Source organism: Neoarius graeffei, chromosome 5 (assembly GCF_027579695.1).
Source record: "Neoarius graeffei isolate fNeoGra1 chromosome 5, fNeoGra1.pri, whole genome shotgun sequence".
Lineage (NCBI taxonomy): Eukaryota > Metazoa > Chordata > Actinopteri > Siluriformes > Ariidae > Neoarius > Neoarius graeffei.
Window position 1 is genome coordinate 96,076,737 of NC_083573.1, and position 7,381 is coordinate 96,084,117.

A 7,381-nucleotide genomic window follows, 5' to 3' on the forward strand; every position below is an offset into this window, starting at 1 on the left:
TATATATATATATATATATATATATATATATATATATATATATATATATAATTTATGTATATATGTGTGTATATATACAGTCTACCTGTAATGTGCAATTTTTCCGAGCAATAAGGCAATTTTTCTATACTTTTTCATGGTAGATAATGCAAATAGCCCTGTGTATTTAATCCTTCGTTTGTCTAATTTTTATTTCAGTTTTATTTGTTATCTGTTTGACATTTTCTTGCTACTGTAACACGTGAATTTCCCCGATGTGGGATGAAGAAAGTGAATCTAATCTATATAAGAGCATAGTGAAATTCTTTCTCTGCATTTAACCCATCTGAAGCAGTGAACACACAAACACACAGAGCAGTTGTGGGTTTGGTGTCTTGCTCAAAAGTACTTCAGCCATGGAGTGATGTAGAGGGAGGAGAAAGTGCTGTTCATTCACATCCTCAACACATTTCCTTACTTCCATTTTGGCCCCAAAGCTGCTTCTCTCACCCTAAAATAACCACCCGGAGACTGAAGAACAAGGTCTTGAAACCTAACAGCTGCACGCTGCAAGCAGGATTCGAACCTGCGCGGGGAAACCCCATTGGATTTCGAGTCCAACGCCTTAACCTCTCAGCCATTGCAGCAAGCTTGGGCTTTATAGTCATGATATATGACATATAAATGCACTGCTGGAAAGAAAAAAGGAGTGTAAAGCTAATGAGTTGAAACCTGATAATCAACTTTTTGCATCTCCAAGGAATAATCAAAACACAACACCAAACAACAAATTAGCATCCAATTCACAAATTGCATCATATTATTCTATCCACATTCACTGGATATGAGCAATCGCATGCTCTGCTTAGCTACTCTACTACTAGGATATCAGCTCATATACCATGAGTAGAGAAAAACAAAAAGGAGGAGTATGTTGCTGAACCAACTGAGGACAAAATAAAAACTCTACTCGAAAACAAAAGCTCAAAATTTATCATCTTGACCAAGGAGGTTTCTGTGCTGTTTTTCAGATGAAAACCAGAATGAAATGGCCTTCATTTCCTTCAAGTGGTCCTGGAGTTGAGATGCCACTATCTTCTCAAGAGCTTTAAATATAAATAGCAGATTTGAGATGTGTCGACAGTTGTTGAAATCATCAGGATTCAGCCAAGATTTCTTCAGAGTTGGTCTGACAATAACAGTTTTTAATGAAGGGAGGAGGATACCAGTGGGAAGACAAAAAAGTCAAAGTTCCTCTCACATCAGAATCTGGTCTTCCCAGGCAGCTTCCTGTCCCAGTATGTACCAACTCTTTAAGGCATATGGGTGCAGAGCCAATATCCATTTCAATAGACCTCAGCCTCTCACCTATACAGCTAGGGTAACAGTGGGGGGCTGGTCCTCTGGTAACCATGAGAGTTTGACTTCCCCACTCACGTCTGTATTGCAGTGTGCCTTTCCATACAGTAGCAGGTACCATTTTTATGATGGTCTTTGGTACAACCCAATCACGAGTAGAACTCATGCTCCCCCAGTTGAGAGACAGACACACCTAACCACAAGGCCAACTCGCAGTATCAGTGATAAGACAGGTGTTGATTAGTGAGGTTATCATCAGGGCAAAATCTGAATCAGCTGGTAATTGTTCAAAGCTACAATCATCTGTTGGGGTTCCCATGGTGACAAACATCCATGCACTCATGTTTTGATCTTGTCTTGTCTCCGACCCCACCCTGTCACTGGCTTGTTACCTGATTGTGTTCACCTGGATTTATTATTAATACACAGAAAAATAATTTATATTAATATTTGTTATATATATATATATATATATATATATATATATATATATATAAAAGAGCATAGTGAAATTCTTTCTCTGCATTTAACCCTTCTGAAGCAGTTAAGACTAACACACAGATCAGTTGTGGGTTAGGTGTCTTGGTCAAAAGTACTTCAGCCAGGGAGTGATGTAGAGGTTGGAGAAAGTGCTGTTCATTCACACCCTCTATGCCCATATTTTGTTGCTGGTCCAGGGAATCAAACCAATCACATTTTGGTCCCAAAGCTTCTTCTCTCACCTTCAAAAAAACACCAGGAGACTGACAAGGCCTTGAAACCAAACATTGGCATGCTGCAAGCAGGACTCAACCCTGCATGGGGAAACCCCATTGGATTTCAAGTCCAACACCTTAACCACTCAGCCATAGACACCAAGCTGGGATATGACATTGCTGGGAAGAGAAAAGGAGTGTAATGCTAACAAGCCAAAACCTGATAAGTAGTGGATACCATTTTCATGATGGTCTTTGGTATAACCCAACCACAAGTAGAACTCACAATCTCTGAGTTGAGAGGCAGACATGCTAACCATTAGTCCAACTCACAGTATCAGTGGTAAGACAGGTGTTGATTATTGAGGTTATGATCGGGGCAAAATCTGAATCAGCTGGTAATTGTTCAAAGCTACCACCATCTGTTGGGGTTCCCGTGGTGACAAACATCCATGCACTCATGTTCTGATTTCTGTTCTCATCTTGTCTCCGCCCCCACCCTGTCACTGGCTTGATCTGGTGATTTGTCTAGGGTGTACCCTACCTCTCACCTATTGAGGTATTTCACTCACGTGACCAAGTCATGTGATGCTGCCATTTTGGACGTCACGGCTCGAATCAGTTTGAATGCGAGGAAGGTGACAAATGAAAAACATAAAAGAAAAAGGAGCGAGATGCAGAAAACATCTTCACTATCCAGCGACATAGGGCATTTACAGGGCGAGCAGAGGGAGAGGTATTTGCAAAAATTGAGGTTAGCAGGCTTAGAGAACGACGTTTACCTGCTTCCACCAGGATTGTTCACTGACGTACGGAAGTACACGAAGCCCTCGTCTTTACCTGACTTCGGCCCACATGATCTGTATACCTATGTCGTTAAAAACCCATCGCCATACACAGGTATTGATCTGAAAGCGTATAAGAGTTTGGATGCCTACAAATATTTTGTGTCAGGCTGGGTAACATGCCTACATCAGCGGGTTGTCCCTGGAGCCGGTGGTCGCCATCTGATTACAGCTAAGGTTTGTTCACATTTTCATTTACTTTCGGTCCTCAGGATAAACAAAATGTTATTAAAATGTCATTGAAATAACTTCTTAGTCTGTTGAGACATGGCCTGTTATAAATTTGCTGTTACCAGGCAATGACTAAGAACTGTATTATTAGGGTCAGTGTAGTTGTAGCAGTGCACTAGCAGTGCACTGTTAGCACTAGCTAATGTCAACAACAGTAGCTGGTATGTTACTGTAGCAATGTTTACATTCAGTCATTTGGATGACTGTTAAAACCTTTCAGTCTCAAGTTTTTCCTTTACTGGAGTTACTAGTTTACTGAGCTAGCGTGCTCGGGCAAGCTGGGAGCTAGTGCGCGCTAGCCTGCCGGCGGCCGGCGCGCGCTAGCTCCCAGCCTGCCCGAGCTAGCGCGCTAGCTCCCAGCCTGCCCGAGCTAGCGCGCTAGCTCCCAGCCTGCCCGAGCGAGCGCGCTAGCTCAGTAAACTAGTAAATCCAGTAAAGGAAAAACTTGAGACTGAAAGGTTTTAACAGTCATCCAAATGACTGAACGTAAACATTGCTACAGTAACATACCAGCTACTGTGGTTGACATTAGCTAGCTTGACGTCCAAAATGGCGGACACCGGGGCATCATGTGACCCTGTGACGTCAGGTGAAATACCTCAATAGTCAGCTGGGATAGGCTCCAGTTTGCCTGTAACCCTGGACAGGATCAATGGATAATGGATGGATGTATTAGTTGTAAATTGGTATTGCTGGTCATTGTAAAGATATTTTGAATCCAACTTTATGTGTCAAGAATGATTGACAGGTTTTTCTCCCAGGCTTTAACTGGAAAAGAGATTGTTCAATCGACAGTGAAAATTAATTAGTATAATTTTGAAATAATCTTCCTTGGGTTAGTTATTTTGAGGATGTCATCTATTACTAATAAGGATGAGAGTAGACTGTTATTAACCCCGCTGACAGTAGTTGGAGGGGTTATTATTTTCACCTGCGTCAGTCTGTGTGTGTGTGTATCTGTCTGTCTGTCTGTCTGTGTGTCTGCAAGATATCTCAAGAACCAATGGATCGATTTGGACCAAATTTTGTACATGTGTTGCCAATCACCCAGGAAGGAAACCATTAAATTTTGGAGGTCAAAGGTCAAAGGTCAAGGTCATGGCAGAACTTCGAAATTTTCGCCCAATGTATTTTAATAGGGAAAAGGCGGGGTTTGCACTCGTTAGAGTGTCCCTGTCTAGTTTGATATATTAATCTTAGATTTTAAAACAGATCTTAACTGAAGATATGGATGGTATTGTGCTTTCCCAACCTTGTATTTCTCTTTCAATTATTGGAAAGTTATGAGTCTGTTGTTCTTTTTTTTTAAACTTTGTAATTGATCATTTTAAATAAAAAATAATAATTAAAGTGAGACAGTGTCGAACATGTGAGAGAAGACCCAACGCGTTTAACCACTTTATTGTAGATAAAGTCAGAACATTCCTCCCACGTAAGAGTTTCATCTATCATAATGCCCAGATAGTTAAATTTTGTGACTCTTTCAATGGTCTTTTCTTTGAGTTGGAGAATGAAATCTGAAGTGTCTTCTAACTTCAGTCCCATTCCAAAGAGTAGTCCTTTTGTCATACTCTGATTTTGTCTTACTGTATATTATAGCAGCGATAAATAACCATTCCTTCACCAGCCTCTTTTTTCTCTCCTGAAGTTAAGAAGACAAAAATGCAACTTTTGCCATATAAACTGTAAAGCAGAAAGAGCTCTGTATCAGAAAAAAGACAATTACAGCTTTATCTCTGACAGATAGGAGGCATTCACACTGGAGAATAAACTACTTACAAACCTAACCTTATAAACAATACCCAAATTATATCCATCCATATATATATATATATATATATATATATATATATATATATATATATATATATATATATATATATATATAAAGCCTTTTTTGTTTTAATTTTGATGATTATGTATTATAGTTCATGAAAATCAGAAACCCAGTATCTCAAAATAGGACAGTAAGCCACAGAAGATCATTGCTGGCTGGAAAAGGTGCACAAACAACAGGGATGACGACGTCTCTGGTTCATGAGGGGCTTGATATTGGGAACATGACAGTTGTAGCCCGTTTCCTGAAGACGTCTGTGCCTTGTGGCTCTTGATGCACTGACTCCACCCTCAGTCCACTCCTTGTGAAGCTCTCCCAAGTTCTTGAATCGACTTTTCTTGACAATCCTCTCAAGGCTGTGCTCATCCCTGTTGCTTGTGCACCTTTTCCAGCCAGCCTTTTCAGCAATGACCTTCTGTGGCTTATCCTCCTTCTGGAGGGTGTCGATGATCGTCTTCTGGGCAACTGTCAAGTCAGCAGTCTTCCCCATGATTGTGATTGTGTGTACTGAACTAAACCGAGACATACATGGTATTTATACTGTTTTACTCAAACTCGAAATTAAATATTCTGATATTTTGAGACACTGGAATTCTGATTTTCATGAGCTATAAGCCATAATCATCAAAATTAAAAGAAAAAAAAGGCTTGAAATATTTCACATTATGCGTAATGACTATGGAATATATGAAAGCTTAGCTTTTTGAATTAAATTAGGAAAAAATGAACTTTTTCATGATAGTCTAATTTTTGGAGATGCATTCAGGTGTGTATATATATAATATTTCTGTCTTCTTGATTTCTCTCTCTCTCTCGCTCTTTACATGTCCTTCTATATACAGTGCCATTCATGATTATTGGCACCCCTTGTAAAGATTAGAAAAAAAGGGTTAGAAAAAATCTCTTTCCACCCATCTCCTCTCTCTCTCTCCATACATCATTCTATCTTTTTCTCACTCTTTTTTGCTCTGTCTACTCTAGTTGCATCTATCTATCTATCTATCTATCTATCTATCTATCTATCTATCTATCTATCTATCTATCTCTGTTTTCTCTTTCTTGTAGCATCCCACCTTTCTCCTTACTCTAATTTTGACTATAAAGAAAGAGGTGCATCTCTCTCTCTCTCCATCCTTCTATATATCTTTCTCTCTCTCTCCATCCTTCTATATATATATTTCTCTCTCTCTTTTGCTCTGCCTACTCTATCTATCTATCTATCTATCTATCTATCTATCTATCTATCTATTTTCTCTTGTAGCATCCCACCTTTCTCCTTTGCTTTTGACTGTGAAGAAAGAGGTTCACCTCTCTCTCTCTCTCTCTCTCTCTCTTTTTCATTGGTTTGTATAACCACAGTCTCTCAGTAATTAGTAATCCATAAAGTGCTCCAGTGTTGGACTCGGGCTAAAACAAAGCAGTGATGAAGTAATGCTCTCCAGGGTGATGGTTTCAGGAGAGGAACATGCAATAACAAACTCATCAGCAGCACAACAACAGCAGAGATAAGCGACAGAGAGGTTCACTGAGCTGGAATGGAGTGAGCTCTCTAAACCTCTCCAAACACTATCAAAGCCTGGCCTTGGTTTTATTTTCCAGCTCCCATAATACCACTTTCCTCTCTTCAAACATACTGCATTTCCATTATTGGCTGTTTTTCATACTTTATTATTCCCAAATTTAATGTAAAATTATATACATGGAAATGATTATAAAATTACCTTAAGACTTTACCGTTGTCTTGGAATGATGAAATGCATCTTTTTTTTTTTTTTGAGAACAGAGCTCTTGGCAGCATTGCAATATAATTATCTTTTAGAGTAAAAATACCTGAAGTGCTGGAGTCTTCTATACCTTTAGTTATTGGAACATAATTGTAGAAGAACATTTAAGACACTTGTACCTTTAAAGCTTTCAGTTTCATAAAATCAGTGAAATTTAGTTCCCTCTGAAACTTGGTCATTCTGATATATGTTTATTTTTGCAATATCTCAAAAAAAAAAGGCCATTCTGTGGTTGGGAAGTTATTTAATTTGAGGGGATTAAAGCAAATAATGTGCATGAAATCGCTCACTTCGCGCAGTCAAAGGAAGTTCATGTGCGCATGCGCAGTTTTACCTTCTTCTTCTTCTTTTGGGTTTTACAGCAGGTGGCATCCACAGTGTTGCATTACCGCCATCTATAGATTTACCTTTGAGCATGCACTGACAGTTCCATCCTTCTGTCACTAAACGAACAGCTGATCACACCGAGGTGCTCGCTGACCGCTAATATTTATTAGTTTGGTCCTGCGTTTCCTTTCCTTCATATATAACATAACGTCTTTTCTTCTCGTTTTCCATTACCGTAGTCAGTCTTTCATGTTTCATTCGCACACTCACATCCTCCATTTTTCTCTCCTGTTTCAAATTTGTATCCCACAATGCCTTGTGCGA

At 39.3% G+C, this 7,381-nt stretch overlaps 1 non-coding gene across 1 annotated transcript; it reads right to left on the minus strand.

The window, feature by feature from the left end:
• Nucleotides 1–544: 544 nt before the first annotated feature.
• On the minus strand, nt 545–626 carry trnas-cga (transfer RNA serine (anticodon CGA)). The gene has a single exon. It is a non-coding gene; the product is annotated as a tRNA-Ser (tRNA).
• Nucleotides 627–7,381: the final 6,755 nt, after the last annotated feature.